The sequence below is a fragment of the Cetorhinus maximus genome, chromosome 1 (assembly GCF_964194155.1).
Source record: "Cetorhinus maximus chromosome 1, sCetMax3.hap1.1, whole genome shotgun sequence".
Taxonomy (NCBI): Eukaryota; Metazoa; Chordata; class Chondrichthyes; order Lamniformes; family Cetorhinidae; genus Cetorhinus; species Cetorhinus maximus.
In genome coordinates, this window is record NC_135879.1 from 225301975 (window position 1) to 225320234 (window position 18260).

At 43.2% G+C, this 18260-nt stretch overlaps 2 protein-coding genes across 3 annotated transcripts in view; one reads left to right on the forward strand and one right to left on the reverse strand.

Annotated features, from left to right (window-relative positions):
- rnf24 (ring finger protein 24) overlaps positions 1-18260 on the reverse strand; it is a 632553-nt gene that overhangs the window by 351385 nt on the left and 262908 nt on the right. The gene's annotated exons all lie outside the window — the stretch shown is intronic.
- Positions 1-18260, forward strand: part of LOC144687667 (uncharacterized) — a 64770-nt gene that overhangs the window by 45215 nt on the left and 1295 nt on the right. The window lies entirely within an intron of this gene.

The following is an 18260-nucleotide window of genomic DNA, read 5'->3' on the forward strand; positions in this document are numbered from 1 at the left end:
GATGGTGGATGCCACCGGCTCTGTCGCATCCGGCACTGTGATGTAGAGATCCATCTCCTCCATGGAGCTCAGCAGATGCAGAAGTCTTTATGTGTTGTTTGTTCTGATCTGCTCCCTTTTATTGTATTATAATGTCCTGCAAGAGAGATGACAGAATGTCAGTGAATGCTTAGTGCTTTATCTAGGAGATCAATCTACCATAGCTGGAGGTATGTGGAGGTACCAAAAGATGGGGGTGAGGTTGGGAGCATTGGTAGATGTGTGACGGGGAGTTGGGGTATCTGGATTTTAGGTATGGATCCTGAGTGCCAGAGAGTACTGCTTGGTGAGTGATGGGGATGTGGTGCATTGAGCGGTGTGAGAGGTTAGTGATGTGATCAGTTGGAGATTTCATGCGAAAAACCATGCATTGACCTTGATTACCCCACATGGGGTCACTAGACTGAATGCGGTCCTTCTGCCAGGTCCTTGGGTCCAGATTCTGACAGTTGACCTCTCTGGCCCACTGCGGAACTATGGCTTCTGCCCTCTGGCCCAACTCCACAAATAATGCCTCCAACATCGGATCATCGCCCTGGAAATCTCTCTCTGTCCTCCTGTTCCATTTTCCATCTTTTAAATTCCAGCAACATTATTCAGTGCAACTTCCCTTTAAGAGGGATGAGCTGCCTTTAAGAAGAGAGTGCTGATCACATCTCGTGCGCTCAGCACAATTCTTCAGCCTTCTGCTGAGCGCAGGGGCAGACAGCAGGACATGGAGGAAGCCAACAGTGAGGAACCCTCTTAGCCCTAAGTGAGCAGCATGCAACTGGCGTGGCCAGACAGTGAATCACATCCCTGCATCCAAAAAGAGGGCAGACACATTTTTTAGCCTAAGTGTATGGAAGTTGTGCTCAGACTTTACAATGGACTGTTTAAACATATGTTTAGTGTTCAGTTTTGGTCATAAAATAGATATAAGTGAAAATTTGCTTTGTTAGCGGATGTGTTTTTTGTTAGACAAGGGTATTAAGGGTTACGGAACCAAAGCAGGTAGTTAGAGTTAACCTACTCCATCTTTCCAAAATTCGCTAGATTTTGGAAACGTCCCAGCATACTGGAACACTGCAAAAATAACATCCCTATTCAAGAAAGGAGGGAGATAGGAAACAGGAAACTATCGGCCAGTTAGCCTGACATCTGTCAATGGGAAATGATGGAATCTATTCCTAAGGAAGTAGTAGCAGGACATTTAGAAAATCATAATACAATCAGGCAAGGTCAATGTGGTTTTATGAAAAGGAAATCATGTTTGACAAATTTATTATAGGCCTTTAATATAATAAGCAGGATGGATAAAGAAACCAGCAATGTAGTATACTTGGATTTCCAAAGGCTATTCGGTAAGGTGCCACATAAAAGGTTATTGCACAAGATAAGAACTCATGGAGTTGGGGGTAATATATTTGCATGGATAGAGGATTGGCTAATGAACAGGAAACAGAAAGTCTGGATAAATGGGTTATTTCAGTTTGGCAAACTGTGCCCAGTGCTGGGGCCTCAACTACTTACAATCAACATTAGTGACTTGGAAGAAGGGACCAAGTAGCCAAATTTGCTGGTGATACAAAGATAGATTGGAAATCAAGTTGTGAGGAGGGCAAAAAGAGTCTGCAAAGGAATTATAGATAGGTTAAGTGAGTGGGCAAAAATTTGGCAGATGGAGTATAATGTAACAAAATATGATGTTATCCACATTGGTAGGAAGAATAGAAAAACAAAATATTATTTAAATGGAGAACAGATTACAGAATGCTGAGGCACAGAGGGATCGGGTATCCTTGTACACAAAATGTTAGCATGCAGGTACAGCAAGTAATTAGGAAGGCAAACGAAATGTTGACCTTTATTGCAAGGAGGGTGGAGTATAAAAGTAGGGAAGACTTGCTGCAGAGAGTTTGTGAGAGCACACGTGGAGTGTGGAGTTTTGGTCTCTTTATTTAAGACTTGCATAGGAGGCACTTCAGAGAAGGTTCACGAGGTTGATTCCAGGGAAGAAGGGTTGCTTTGTGAGGAAGTGTTGAGCAGGTTTGGCCTATACTCACTGGATTTTAGAAACATATAAGATTCTGAGGGGGCTTCACAAGGTAGATGCTGAGAGGATGTTTCCCCTTATGGGGAATCTAGGACAAAGGGGGCACAGTTTCAGAATATGGGACCTCATGTTTAAGACAAAGGTGAGGAGGAATTTATTTTCTCAGAGGGCCCTTAATCTTTGGAATTCTCTACCCCAAAGAGCAGTGGAGGTTGGGTCATTGAATATATTCCAGGCTAAGTTACACAGATTTTTTGATCTACAAGAGATTCAAGGATTCTGAGCTGCAAGCAGGAGAGAGGAATTAAGGCAACAATCTGATGAGCCATGATCATATTGAATGGCAGAGCAGGCTCAACAGGCTGAATAGCCTATTCCTTCTCCTATTTCTTAAGTTTTTATACAGAACAACCATGCTCTAATTGAATGGCAGAACAAGCTCAAGGGGCTGAAGGCCTACTCCCATTCTGATGAATGTTTAAGGTGTGGCGGCATTAGCCCATTTAAAGTAAACAGGTTGGTATCTGTGGTAAACACAGCACAAAAAAAATGACTGACATATGAACATATTCAATTGGGCCACACTAGGAAGACAAACATTTCTGGAGATATGCTGAACATTGATTCAAATTACAACATGAGGGATCTACACAGAGTAGATAGACACAAACTGTTCCCATAAGTTTAAGGGGTGAATGCCAGAAGATACTCAAGTGAATTGCAAAAGAATCAACAATGTGATGAAGAAAAGCTTTTTTACGGAGCTAGTGGTTACAATGTGGAATGCACTGCCTGTGAGTGTGGCGGAGGCAAATTCAATCTGGGTTTTCAAAAGGGAATTGGATAAGCACCTGAAAAGAAAATGTTTGCAGGGCTATGGGGAAAGGTGGGAGAGTGACACTGGCTGAGTTGCTCTTGCAGAGAGCCAGCACAGTCATGGTGGGCTGAATGACCTTCTTCTGCAGATGTAATCATTCTATGATTCTATGATTATCTTGTAATACCAAGAAGACCATACTGAACACTGACAAGAAAGAAACCATTCATTGTCTGGAATTTTAACTGGTTTATTATTAGTGTTTGCAGGTACAGGATTGCGATCCCTGCCCACAAAACCCCTATCCAGTTCTTGATAAGCTGAAACAAACAATCAGATTCACAGAGAGAAACAAATTTAACGTTTCGAGTCGAATATGACTTCTTTGGAACTGAAGTTCCTAAGAAGAGACATATTTGACTTGAAATGTTAACTCTGTTTCCCTCTCCACCAATGCTACCAGACCTGCTGAGCTTTTCCAAAACTCTCTGGGCAGGTTTTTCCGGTCGATGAACGGGGGCGGGGTCTGCTCGCTGACACAGAAAATGATGCGGGTATACATCGGGATGAGGTTTCATGAGGGTCTTTAAATTTTTACGAAAGCTTTCGATAAAAGTTATGGACATGTCCCAACTCGTGACAGTGTCACATGGGAGGGGACGTGGCAGGGAAATTTTTTAAACCTCTTTATTTAAATTTTTAAATCGGAGACAATTTCTCTGAGGCAGAACTTTGCCTCAGGGAGATCTGTGCACTCTTTCGCGTGCATGTGCGAAAGAGCGCAATCCCGGCTGAGGGAATTCTCCCCCCCCCACCCCGTCTGCACAGGGAGCGCATAGCACTTCCTGGCGGACGTCACGCTGGGCGGGCCTTAATTGGCCTGCCGACGTAAAATGGTGGCTCGCCCCTGACTGGGGGCGCCGATCGGAGGCCTGCCTGCCCGTGTCCGCTTCCACTCTTCCACCGGGGAGGAAAATGTTGGCCTCTTTTTATTTCAGATTTCCAGCATCGGAGTATGTTGCTTTTATATTAATCTGATTCTCACCCTACGTAGCAATGAGGCAGATGAAGTGATTCTGACCAACCATTTTAAATATACAGTACTGATGTGGATGGAATTCATCTTATATGTCCTTTTTCGGAACCTTAAACACACACATTATAAACCTAACAAAATTCTTGTGTTTGTTAAACTGATGAGGGAAGATTAATTGCTTTGACCCAACATCTTCCAGGAATTAAAGCACGGATTCTGTCATGTGTATTTTTTAAAATCGAGAGGAAATGACCCCAAGAAAATAATGACACGGTAAATTTAAAAGTTGCTGGTACCTCCTGTATAACATTCTATGTATAAGACCATAAGACGTAGGAGCAGAAGTAGGCCATTCAGCCCATTCAGTCTGCTCCACCATTCAATGAGATCATGGCTGATCTGATAATCCTCAACTCCACTTTCCTGCCTTTTCCCCATAACCCTTGATTCCCTTACTGACTAAAAATCTGTCTATCTCAGCCTTGAATATACTTAACAACTCAGCCTCTACAGCCCTCTGCGGTAAAGAATTCCAGAGATTCACTACCCTCTGAGAGAAGAAATTCCTCCTCATCTGTGTCTTAAATGGGTGACCTCTTACTCTAAGATTATGCACTCTGGTCCTCGACTCTCCCACAAGGGGAAACAGCCTGTCAGCATTGACCCTGCCAAGCCCCCTAAGAATTTTATATGTTTTAATAAGGTCGCCTCTCATTCTTCTAAACTCCAATGAGTACAGGCCCAAACTACTTAACCTCTCCTCATTAGAAAATCCCACCATATCCGGGATCAACCTAGTGAATCTTAACTGAACTGCCCCCAATGCCAGTATATCTTTCCTTAGATAAGGGGACCAAAACTGTTCACAGTATTCTAGGTGTGGTCTCACTAATGCCTTGTATAGTTTTAGCAAGACTTCTCTATTTTTATATTCCATTCCCTTTGAAATAAAGGCCAACATTCCATTTGCCTTCCCTATTACCTGCTGAACTTGTGTGCTAGCTTTTTCGGGATTCATGCACAAGGAGTCCCAAACTCCTCTTTGCTGCAGCTTTCTGCAGTCTTTCTCCATTTAAATAATAATAATAGAATATCCTCTATTCTTCCTGCCAAAGTGCATAAACTCACATTTTCTCATATTATATTCCCTCTCCCAAGTTTTTGCCCACTCACTTAACCTGTCTATATCCCTCTGTAGACTCTTTGTGTCATCCTCACCACTTGCCTTCCCATCTATTTTTGTGTCATTCGCAAACTTGGCAATAGTACATTCATTTCCCTCATCCAAGTCAATATACATTGTAAATAACTGTGGCCCCAGCACTGATCCCTTTGGCACTCCACAAGTTGCCATCCTGAAAATGCCCCCCTTATCCCAACTCTCTGTCTTCTATTAGTTAGCCAATCCTCTATCCATGCTAATATACTACCCCCAACACCACGGGCTCTTATTATGTAGCCTTATGTGCGGTACCTTAGCGAACACCTTTTGGAAATCCAAATATATTACATTTTATTTGGTATTGCTAGAAACAGTATCTAAGAGGTGAACTTCAGGGAGGCGGTGGCATGCTGGTATTGTCACTGGACTGGTAATCCAGAGACCCAGGGTAATGCTCTGGGGACCTGGGTTCAAATCCCACCACAGCAGATGGCAGAATTTGAATTCAATAAATATCTGGAATTAAAAATCAATTGATGACCATGAAACCATATTATCCTGCTTGTTACCTCCTCAAAGAATTCTAATAAATTTGTCAGGCATGATTTCCCCTTCATGAAGCCATGCTGACTCTGCTTGATTATAATATACATTTCTAAATGCTCTGCCATTACATCCTTTATAACAGACTCTAAGGATGTAATAGCAGAGCATTTAGAAATACATAACAACAATGAAAATTCTTGCAATAACAATGCGTTGATTTTGATCATTTTTGCTATTTCTTTGAAGCCTAGAGTTGGAGCTAAATCTGACTTGAGCTTTTATAAGCATGGAGCAAAACAAAGTGTCCCGTCTTACTTTGTTTAGAGCTTGGAATGTCCTTGATACATTCAGTGGAAAGGAAGGTGCAAAAGGAAACCATGCTATTCTGAACAATATGCTGGTGACTCCAGTTCCTGTTGTAAAGGGCACTATGATCAGCTTTATTTTAGAAAATAAATACATTTGACCTGATTTTTTTAAGGTCATTCTTTTACCTCTCCTCTTGGTTTTCTCTGCTTGCCTGAAGGTGTGGGATGGAGGAATATCTACAAATCCACTGTCTCATTCTTGAGGCCATTTTTTAGTTATGGGCTTGAAAAGGGATTGTTGGCAGTAATTGTCTATCAGGGGAAGAAGAGATAATAGACATAATTATAAGCAAAGACACACACACACATACACACGAAACAGGCAGTTTACGCCAAGTGTTAGTGTTAAAAATGGATTTTTGCCCAGAGTGAATTTTTAATTGATATTTATTTGGTATTGCTAGAAACAGTATGCAAGAGGTGAACTTTGGGGAGGCGGTGGCATACTGGTATTGTCACTGGACTGGTAATCCAGAGACCCAGGGTAATGCTCTGGGGATCCAGGTTTGAATCCTGCCACGGCAGATGGTGGAATTTGAATTCAATAAATATCTGGAATTAAAAGTCAGTTGATGATCATGAAACCATTGTCGATTGTTGTAAAAACTCATCTTGGTCACTGCTGTCCTTTAGAGAAGGAAATCTGCTTTCCTCATCTGGTCTGGCCTATATGTGACTCTTAAAAATGCCCAAGGGCATTTAGGGATGGGCAATAAATGCTGACCTAGCCAGTGATGCCCACATCCCACAAACGAATAAAATTAAAAAAAAACAAAAGGTTTCTTTTCAACAGAAAGTCTTCCTGTTCTGGAAGCTTTGACAAATGGACCTCAGGTACAGGTTACGATCGTTTATTCAAGCAATTACAAGGAGAGATCCACCTCAAGCAGCTTGAGGTAGCACTCCAAATCACAAGCATACAGCTTATTTATGCACTACTGATCATGTACAAGAACATTGTTTGAATTCCAATCTTGTCAGCATATAAGTTTACATTAAACAGATATCTCTGGTACCAGGTACATACATCATACATCCCCCTTTCACCCAGGCAGAGACCTTGCCCCCTATCTAGGCTAGGACCATCTGTCCTTTACTTATCTGTTGAAGTGCACACTTAATCTATCTTGTTGTCATCCTCTAACTCCAATCTGTCTCCCAAGGCCTTTCTGGTGCTTGCAGGCCCTAACGGTGTGCAAAGTTCATCTGGTAACCTTTAACTGTTCATGTGCTGTTGCACTGGCTACCTGGAGATTTTAAGTAAATCTCTTTCAATCAATTTTCACAACATACCCCCTAACACTTCAACTCAAAGCAGTGGAGTTGTGTGGGAATGATTACACAAACTGAGAGTTTAAAATGCTCAACACAATTGTTGACTAAAGGATTAATTGGTAAACTGAGGAACAAAGGGCCAGAGAGCCAGAGAGTACAAAAACAAAGAAGTTATGATGGAGCTTTATAAAATACTGGTTTGGGCTCAACTGGAGTATTGTGTACAATTTTATGCACCTCACTTCAACAAGGGTATGAAAGATTTAGAGAGGGTGCAGGAGCGGGTTCTGAGGTTGGTTCCTGGGTTGAGGGATTTCAGTTACGTGGCTAAGTGGAATCACAGAACTGTTGCAGCGCAGAAGGAGGCCATTTGGCCCGTCATGTTTGCACCGGCTCTATGAATGCGTAGTTAACCTAGGTCATTCCTCTGCCTTCTCCCCATAACCCTGCACGTTCTTCCTTTTCAGATAACAGTCTAATTTGCAGTCTAATCGAATGCCTCAATTGCCACCGCTCTCTGAGGCAGTACATTCCAGACCTTAACCACTCGCTGCGTGAAAAAGATTTTCCTCATGTTGTTATTTTAAATCTGTACCCTTTCATTCTCGATCCTTTCATGAGTGGGAACATTTACTCCCGATCTACTCTGCCTAGGTCCCTCATGATTTTGAATAGCTCAATCAAATCTCCTCTCAGCTTTCTCCAAGGAAAACAGTTTCTCCAATCTACCTTCATAACTGAAGTTCCTCATCCCTGGATCCATTCTCGTGAATCCTTTCTGTACTCTCACCAATGCCCTCACATCCTTCCTAAAGTGTGGCACCCGGAACTGGAATCAATACTCCATCTGAGGCCGAAACAGTGTCTTATATAAGTTCAAATATGACCTCCTTGCTCTTGTACTCTATGCCCCTATTAATAAAGCCTACGATATTGTATGCTTTATTAACCACTCTCTCAACATGTCCTGCCACCTTCAATGACTTAAGCACATATACATCCCTCTGCTCATGGACCCACTTTGGAGTTGTACCGTTTATTTTATATTGTCTCTCTATGTTCTTCCAACAAAAATGAATCGTTTCACAGTTCTCCGCATTGAATCTCACCTGCCACTTGTCTGCCTATTCCACTAACATGTCAATGTCCTTTTGAATTTCTACTTTATCCTTCTCACAGTTTACCAGCACTTGGCCCATAGCCTTGAATGTTATGACGTGCCAAGTGCTCATCCAGGTACTTTTTAAAGGATGTGAGGCAACCCGCCTCCACCATCCTCCCAGGCAGCGCATTCCAGACCGTCATCACCCTCTGGGTAAAAAAGGTTTTCCTCACATCCCCCATAAACCTCCTGCCCCTCACCTTGAACTTGTGACCCTTCGTGACTGACCCTTCAACTAAGGGGAACAGCTGCTCCTATCCACCCTATCCATGCCCCTCATAATCTTGTACACCTCGATCAGGTCGTCCCTCAGTCTTCTCTGCACTAACGAAAACAACCCAAGTCTATCCAGCCTCTCTTCATAACTTAAATGCTTCATCCTCGGTAACATCCTGGTGAATCTCCTCTGCACCCCCTCCAGTGTAATCACATCCTTCCTATAATGTGGGGACCAGAACTGCACACAGTACTCCAGCTGTGGCTTCACCAAGGTTTTATACAACTCCAACATGACCTCCCTACTTTTGTTATCTATGCCTCGATTGATAAAGGCAAGTGTCCCAAATGCCTTTTTCACCACCCCACTAACATGCCCCTCCGCCTTCAGAGATCTATGGACACACACGCCAAGGTCCCTTTGTTCCTCAGAACTTCCTACTGTCATGCCGTTCATTGAATACTTCCTTGTCAAATTACTCCTTCCAAAGTTCACCTCACACTTTTCAGGATTAAATTCCATCTGCCACTTATCTGCCCATTTGACCATGCTGTCTATATCTTCCTGTAGCCCAAGACGCTCAACCTCACTGTTAACCACCCGGCCAATCTTTGTGTCATCCGCAAACTTTCTAATCCTACCCCCCACATAGTCATCTATGTTGTTTATATAAATGACGAATAATAGGGATCTAGTACAGATCCCTGTGGTACGCCACTGGACACGGGCTTCCAGTCACTAAAGCAGCCTTCTGTCATCACCCTCTGTCTCCTACAACTAAGCCAATTTTGAATCCACCTTATCAAATTACCCTGTATTCCATGTGCATTTGCCTTCTTTATAAGTCTCCCATGTGGGACCTTGTCAAAGGCTTTGCTGAAATCCATTTGGACTACATCAACTGCACTACCCTCATCTACACACCTGGTCACCTCCTCAAAAAATTAAATCAAATTTGTTAGGCATGACCTCCCTCTGACAAAGCCATTCTGACTGTCCCTGATCAAACCTTGCCTCTCCAAGTGGAGAGAGATACTCTCCTTCAGAATATTCTGCAATAGTTTCCTACCACTGACATGAGACTCACTGGTCTGTAGTTCCCTGGTTATCTCTACAACCCTTCTTAAATAGCGGAACCACGTTAGCTGTTCTCCAGTCCTCTGGCACCTCCCCCGTGGCCAGAGAGGAATTAAACATTTGGGCCAGAGCCCCTGCGATCTCCTCCCATGCTTCCCTCAGCAGTCTGGGACACCAATCATCCGGACTTGCAGATTTGTCCACTTTTAAGCCTGCCAACACCAACAATACCTTGTCCCTCCCTATATCAATTTGCTCAAGAACCTCGCAGTGCCTCTCCCTGAGTTCCACACCTTCAACCTCATCCTCTTGGGTGAATACGGATGTGAAGTATTCGTTCAACATTCTACCCACGTCCTCTGGCTCCATCCATAGATTGCCCCCTTGGTCCCTAATGGGCCCTATGCTTTCCCTGGTTATCCTCTTCCCATTGATATACTTATAGAATATCTTGGGATTTTCCTGACTTTTACCAGCCAGAGCTTTCTCCTATCACCTCTTTGCTCTTCTAATTGCTTTCTTAAGCTCCACTCTGCACTTCTGTACTCTACTAATGCCTCCGCTGATTTGCTCCCCTTGTACCTGCTAAAAACCTCTCTTTTTCTTCTCATCGTATCCTGAATATCTCTGGTCATCCATGGTCCCCTGGGCTTGTTACTCCTTCCTATCACCCTAGAGGGAACATGTTGAGCCTGTACCCTCCCCATTTCCTTTTTGAACGCCTCCCACTGCTCCTCTGTAGATTTCCCCACAAGTAACTGTTCCCAGTCTACCTTAGCTAGATCCTGCCTTATTTTACTAAAATCCGCTCTCCCCCAATCCAAAACATTTTTTTGCAACTTGTCTATTTCTTTGTCCATAACAAACTTACATTGTACCATGTTGTGGTCGCTATCACTAAAATGCTCCCCCACCACCACCTCAGCCACCTGTCCGGCTTCATTCCCCAGAATTAGGTCCAGCACTGCGCTGCCCCTTGTTGGACCCTCTACATATTGACCTAAAAAGTTCTCCTGTACACATTTCAAGAAATCCACTCCATCCAAGCTCTTAACACTATGTCTATCCCAATTAATGTTGGGAAAGTTGAAATCACCTAATATAATTACCCTATTGTTATTGTTTTTACACACCTCTGCAAATTTTGCACATATTTGCGCCTCAATTTCCCACTGACTATCTGGGGGTCTATAACAAACACCTATGTGGCTGCCCATTTTTTATTCCTAAGCTCTGCCCACAAAGCTTCATTCGATGCTCCCTCCAAGATATCATCTCTCCTTACTACAGTAACTGACTCCTTAACTAATAACGCAATGCCTCCTCCTCTTTTACCCCCTCCCCTGTCTCGCCTGAAGATTCTATATCCCGAAATGTTGAGCTGCCAATCCTGCCCCTCCCTCAACCACGTATCTGTGATGACTACTATATCACAATTCCACGTGTCAATCCTCACCCTTAACTCATCCGTTTTACTTGTAATACTCCTGGCATTAAAGAAGAGGCCATCTAGCCTTGCCTTACTCCCCTGAAACTTAATGCAGCTGTACTCTCTCTTATTTGTTTTACTGTATTATGATGTATCCCTATTCTGCTAACATTCTGTGTCCCCTCTCCCTGCCAAATTAGTTTAAATTCCTCCCAACAGCACTAGCAAACCTGCCCGCAACGATGTTAGTCCCGCTCTGGTTCAGATGTAGACCGTCCTGCTTGTACAGGTCCCACCTTCCCCAAAACGGTCTAACTCTTAAGCCATGTATTCATCTGCGCTATTCTCCTATTTCTGTGCTTGCTAGCACATGGCACTGAGAGTAATCCAGAGATTACAACCCGAGAGGTCCTGCTTTTCAGTCTACTGCCTAACTCCCTGAATTCTTGATGCAAGACCTCAACCCTCTTTCTACCTATGTCATTTGTACCAACATGTACCATGACCTCTGCCTTATCACCCTCCCATTTCAGGATGCCTGCAGCCATTCAGTGACATCCTGGACCCTGGCACCAGGGAGGCAACACACCATCCTGCAGTCATGTTGATGGCCACAGTAGTGCTATCTGTTCCCCTGACTATAGAATCCCCTATTACAATTGCTCTTCCTCCCCTCCTGTACAGACAGGCTGCTTGTGGTGCCAGAAGCTTGGCTCTGTCTGAACTCCCTGGAAGAACCAACGCCCTCATAAGCCTCCAAAATGGAATACTGATTTGCGAGCGGGACCCCAGGGGACTCCTGAACTACCTGCGTGTTTCTCTTGGACTGCCTTGTGGTCACCCATTCCCTTCCTTCCTCAAGTCCCTTCAGCTGCGGTGTGCCCACCTCTCTAAACGTGCTATCCACGATGCTCTCAGACTCGCGGATGCTCCACAGTGTCCCCAGCCGCTGTTCCAGCTCTGAAACCCGAGCTTCCAAGAGCTGCAGCTGGACACATTTCCTGCACACATGCTGGTCCCGGGCACTGGAAATGTTCCCGGCTTCCCACATGGAGCACAAGGATCATACCATGGCTTTGAGCTCTCCTGCCATGACTTATCCCTTTAAATTAATCCTTTTAAATTAATTACTCTAGGGCCCTTCTCTCCTGATCCTCGTTACTACAGAATATACAAACTATTAACCACAAAAAGACCTTAACCTGTAAGCAATAAAAGTAGTAAATACTTACCCGACCTTACCCACTACTTACCAGTCATTTCTCTCCCTTGTAGCCTCTACTGCTGCAGCAGGGCAAGACCACTCTCTGAAGATTTACGAAGTTGGATAGCAAGGAAAAAATGCAAAAAGCACCTCTTCCCCTCTGCACCGAATTCCCACTGTGCACCAAATTGCCAATGCCCACACTCACTCTGGCTGTGTCTCACTCAGGATGAGGTCTCTCCCCTGCTCGTGTGCAAGTTGCTCTTGAGGAGGTGGTGGTGAGCTGCATTCTTGAACCGCTGCATTCCATGCTGTGTAGGTACACCCACAATGCTATTCAGGATGGACTTCCAAGATTTTGACCCAGTGACAGTGAAGGAATGGTGGTATGTTTCCAAGTCAGGATGGTGAGTGGCTTGGAGGGGAACTTCAAGGTGGTGGTGTTCCCATGTGTCTGCTGTCCTTGTCCTTCTAGATGGTAATGGTCGTGGGTTTGGAAGGTGTTGCCTAAGGAGGCTTGGTGAGTTCCTGCAGTGCACCTTGTAGGTGGTACACACTGCTGCCACTCTGCGCCAGTGGTGGAGGGAGTAAATGTTTGTAGATGGTGAGCTGCTTTGTCCTGGATGGTGTCAAGCTTCTTGAGTGCTGTTGAAGCCACATTCATCCAGGCAAGTGGGATCAAACTCCTGACTTGTGCCTTGTAGACGGTGGACAGACTTTGGAGAGTCAGGAGGTGTGTTAGTCACCACAGGATTCCTAGTCTCTGACCTCTCGTAGCCACAATATTTATATGGCTAGTGCAGTTCAATCTGCAGTCAAAGGTAACCCCCAGGATGTTGATAGTGGGGGATTCAACAATGGTAATGCCATTCAATGTCAAGGCCTAATAGTTAGATTCTCTCTCGTTGGAGGTGGTCATTGCCTGGCACTTGTGTGGCATGAATGTTACTTGTCACTTGTCAGCCCAAACCTGAATATTGTCCAGGTCTTCCTGCATTTAGACATGACTGGTTCAGTATCTGAGGAGTGGCAAATGGTGCTGAACATTGTGCAATCATCAGCGAACATCCCCACTTGAATGCGTGCCTCAAAGACTGGTGTGGGAGAGGTGGGTTCCAGTTTGTGGGGTACTGGCACCAGTATTGGGGAAAGTGGGATCTGTACCGTTGGGATGGTCTGCACCTGAACTGTGTTAGAGCTATTGTCCTTGTGAGCCACATAACTAGGGAAGTAAAGAGGTTTTAAACTGAATAATGGGAGCAAGGGATCAAATTTGGGAAGATGTGGCAAACAAAAGAGTAGAGACAAGGCAAGAGAGAAAGGTATTAATATGGGAAATGATAAACAGACCATGATAGGAAGGGACAGAGAGTACAAATCTAAGAGTAGATCAGCAAATAAGGCTAGATGCTACAAAAATAATGTAAGGACAAAAGTAAAGGCTATGTATCTAAACAAAGGTAACATCTGAAACAAGACAGATGAACTCTGTGCAAATTGAAATGAGTAAGTACGATCCGATACCATTACGGAGAAATGGCTACAGAATTTCATAAATTGGGACCTGAATATAGAAAGGTATGTGACATTTAGGAAGGACAGGAAGTTAGGAGAAGGTGGTGGGGTGGCTCTGTTAATTAATGATGGTATTAGCACATTGGAGAGGGATGACCTAAGTTCAGGAAACCAGGATGTAGAAGTGGCTTGGGGTGAGATGAAAAATGATGAAGGCAAGTAGTCACTTATGGGAGTGGTGTACAGGCCCCCTAATTGTACTAAACTAGGACAGAGTATAAAAGAAGAGATAATGGGAGCTTGTCAGAAAGGTACAGTAATAATCATGGGGGATTTTAATCTACATATAGACTGGAAAATCAGATGGGCAATGGTAGTGTAGATGAGGAGTTCATAGCATGTTTTCAGGATAGTTTCTTAGAACAGCACATTCTGGAGTCAACCAGAGAGCAGGCTATACTAGACCTGGTATTGAGCAATGAGCTAGGATTAATTGATAACCTCATTGTGAAGGCATCCCTAGGTAGCAGCGATTATAGTATGATTGAATTTTACATTTATTTCGAGAGAGAACAAGTGCGTCCGTATTTTAAATTTAAATAAGGTCAATTAAGAGGGCATGAAAGCAGAGCTAGCTAAAGTGAACTGGCAAATGAGGTTAAGGAATAGGTCAATAGAAGTTCAGTGGCAGACATTTAAAGAGATATTTCAGAATACACAGAATATATACATTCTAATGAGAAGGAAAAATTCCAAGCGGAGGGCCCACCATTGGTGGTTAACTAATACAGTTACAGACAGTATCAAACTTAAAGAAAAAGCATATAATTATGCAAAAACGAGTGGCAGGTCAGAAGATTGGAAAGAATATAAAAAACAGCAAAGAATGACAAAAGGATTAATAAGGAGGGAAGATTAGTGTACGAGAGAAAGCTAGCTAGTAATATAAAGACAGATAGTAAGAGTTTCTACAGGTATTTAAATAAGAAAAGTGTTAACAAAGTGAACGTTGGTCCTATAGAAAGCGCGTCAGGGGAATTGATAATGGAAAATAGGGAGATAGCGGATGAATTAAACAGGTATTTTGCTTCGGTCTTCACTATAGAGGACACAAGTAGTATCCCAGAAGTAGCTGTAAATCAGGAAATGGAAGGAAGGGAAATTACTCAGGAAAATTACAATCACCAGGGAAGTGGCATTGAGCAAACTGTTGGGCTGACAAATCTCCAGGTCTGGATGGACTTCACCCTAAGGTCTTGAAAGAAGTGGCTAGTGAGATAGTTGATACATTGGTTTTAATTTCCCAAAATTCCCTAGGTTAGGGGATGATACCATTAGATTAGAAAATAACAAACGTAACTCCTTTATTCAAAAGGGAGGGAGACAGAAAATGGGAAACTACAGGCCAGTTAGCCTAACATCTGTCACAAGGAAAATGTTACATGTTATTATTAAAGACGTAATAGCAGGATACTTAGAAAAATTCAAGGCAATCAGGCAAAATCAACATGGTTTGGTGAAAGGGAAATCATGTTTAATCCATTTATTGGAGTTCTTGTGCATGGATAAAGGGGAACTAGTGGATGTACTTTACTTAGATTTCCAGAAGGCATTTAATAAAGTGCCACATCAAAGGTTATTGTGGAAAATAAAAGCTTATGGTTTAGGGGGTAACATATTGGCATATATAGAAGATTGGCTACTAAACAGGAAGCAGAGAGTTGGCATAAATGGGTCTTTTTCTGGTTGGCAGGATGTAACAAGTGATGTGCCACAGGGATTAGTGCTGGGGCCTCAACCTTTTACAATTTATATAAATGACTTGAAGGGACCGATGGAATGGTTGCTAAATTTGCTAACAAATCAAAGATAGGTAGGAAAGTAAATTGTGAAGAGGATACAAGGAAGCTTCAAAGGAACATAGATAGGCTAAATGAGTGGGCAAAGATCTGGCAAATGGAGTGTAATGTGGGCAAATGTGAAATTGTCCATTTTGGCAGGAAGAATAAAAGAGAAGCTTATGATCTAAATGGTGAGAGATTGCAGAGCTCTGAGATTCAGAGGGATCTGGGTGTGCTAGTGCATGAATCACAAAAGGTGAGTGTGCAGGTACAGCAAGTAATTAGGGAAGCTAATAGAATGTTAGCATTTATTACCAAGGGAAATTGAATACAAAAATGGAGAGGTTATGCTTCAGTTATGCAGAGCACTAGTGAGACCAAATCTGGAGTAGTGTGTACAATATTGGTCACCTTATTTAAGGAAGGATGTAAATGGAAGCAGTTCAGAGGAAGTTTACCAGACTAATAGCTGGAATGGGTGGGTTGTCTTATGAGGAAAGGTTGGACAGACTAGGTTTGTATCCGCTGGAATTTAGAAGAGTAAGTGGCGACTTGATTGAAACATATAAGACCCTGAGGGACCCCTCCCTTCCATTTCTTGATTTATAGCTGTTTCTTATAGGATGTTACTTATATCCTCTATAATGAAGACTAATGCAAAATACCTGTTCAATTCATCTGCCATTTCCTTGTTTCCCATTATTAATTCTCCAGACTCACCTTCTGTAGGACCAATGCTCACTTTGTTAACTTATTTCTTTTTTAAACATTTATAAAAACACTTACTATCTGTTTTTATATTTCTGGCTAACTTTCTTTCGTACTCTATTTTTTCCCTCCTTATTAATCTTTTAGTCATCCTTTGCCGTTCCTTATATTCTGTCCAATCTTTTGGCCTTCCACCTATCTTTGCACAATTATATACTTTTTCTTTAAGTTTGATATCTTTAACCTTTCTAGTCAACCACAGATGGTGTGTCCATCCCTTGGACATTTTCTTACTCATTGGAATGTATCTACTCTGTGTATTTTGAAATATCACCTTAAATGTTTGCCACTGCATCTCTATTGACCTATCCCTTAGCTTTACTTTAGCCAGCTCTGCTTTGACGCCCTCATAATTGCCCTTATTTAAGTTTAAAAACAAAGCTTTGGACCCACTCCTCTCTCCCTCAAACTAAATGTAAAATTCAAGCATATTATGGTCACTGCTACCTAGGGGTGCCTTCACTATGAGATCATTAATTAATCCCATCTCGTTGCACAATACCAGGTCTAATATAGCCTGCTCTCTGGTTGGATCCAGAACAACCTGTTCTAAGAAACTATCCTGGAAACATTCTATGAACCCTTCATCTGGGCTATCTTTACCCATCTGACTTTTCCAGTCTATATGTCGACTAAAATCTCCCATGATTATCACCATGTCTTTCTGACAAGCTCCCCAAATAATTTTCTTCATTTATGCTGCATCCTATCATGTGGTTACTATTCGGAGGCTTGTACACGACAAAAGCCAGGAAATCATCATTAACCCAATACAAGGCTCTAGTTCAGTCCCAGCTGGAATATTAGCTGGAATCTTTTGTTCTGGAGTCTAGGTTTGGTGGCGGGTATGGAAGTGGGAGTGATTTCCACTAGGGAGGGAGCAGGGGGGTGCGGAGGAGTGGCCGACCACGCACAATCTTGCGCCATTCAGCTCATTAAATCTGCACTTGTGAGGTGCTCAGCGATTCTTGTGCCGGGGGCAGTCTGGAAGTCTCCGTTCCCACCATTACCTCATGGGGTCGAAGGTCCAGGCTCCATATTTAATGGGAAATGGGATTAGAATAGTTGGGTACTTGTTTGACCGGCGCAGACTCGATGGGCCGAAGGGCCTTTTTCTGTGCTGTAGACCTCTATGACTATGAGCATGCACTATCCCTTCCACCTTTGCAAGGCCTCTGCTCCACCAGTGCCCCCTAACTCTTCCTCCCTTTCTTGATCATCCTCTACTCAACTTGCACTGCCACTAACTGGTCTCAAGCATAGACTGGCATTTAAAGATTCTCCCCAAAGAGGACAATGCAGTGGCAACTCGCTATTAATCATGGATGAAGTCTACCTCACCAGGTGCACGCCCCCTATGTGCAATCGTAAAAGCGAATGTTCCAATTTTTCGCTGGCAGGGCACTTAATTTGGTGGGGAACTTAATTCTGGCAAGCTGGCCTTTTAATGAACATGCCTGACTTGCTAACGCATGCAAGAGAGGTTCGACATTGTTCATCGGAAGCTCGACCTGCCTTTAACCCACCTATAAAGTCCCAAGAACTTAATTCCTAAAGTTCATCCCACCATCGGGAAACTGATTTTCGGCCTCACGCCAAATTAAGTTGCCCCGCCTGCCAAGCTTCCTGCTGCTGGCGGGACTGTAAGGTTCCACCCATTGTGTCTAATTCTGGGCACTACACATTAGGAAGGATGTTAATTCTTTGAAGAGTGTGCAGAAGAGATTTACTCGAATGGTTCCAGCGATGAGAGAATGAGACTGGGAAAG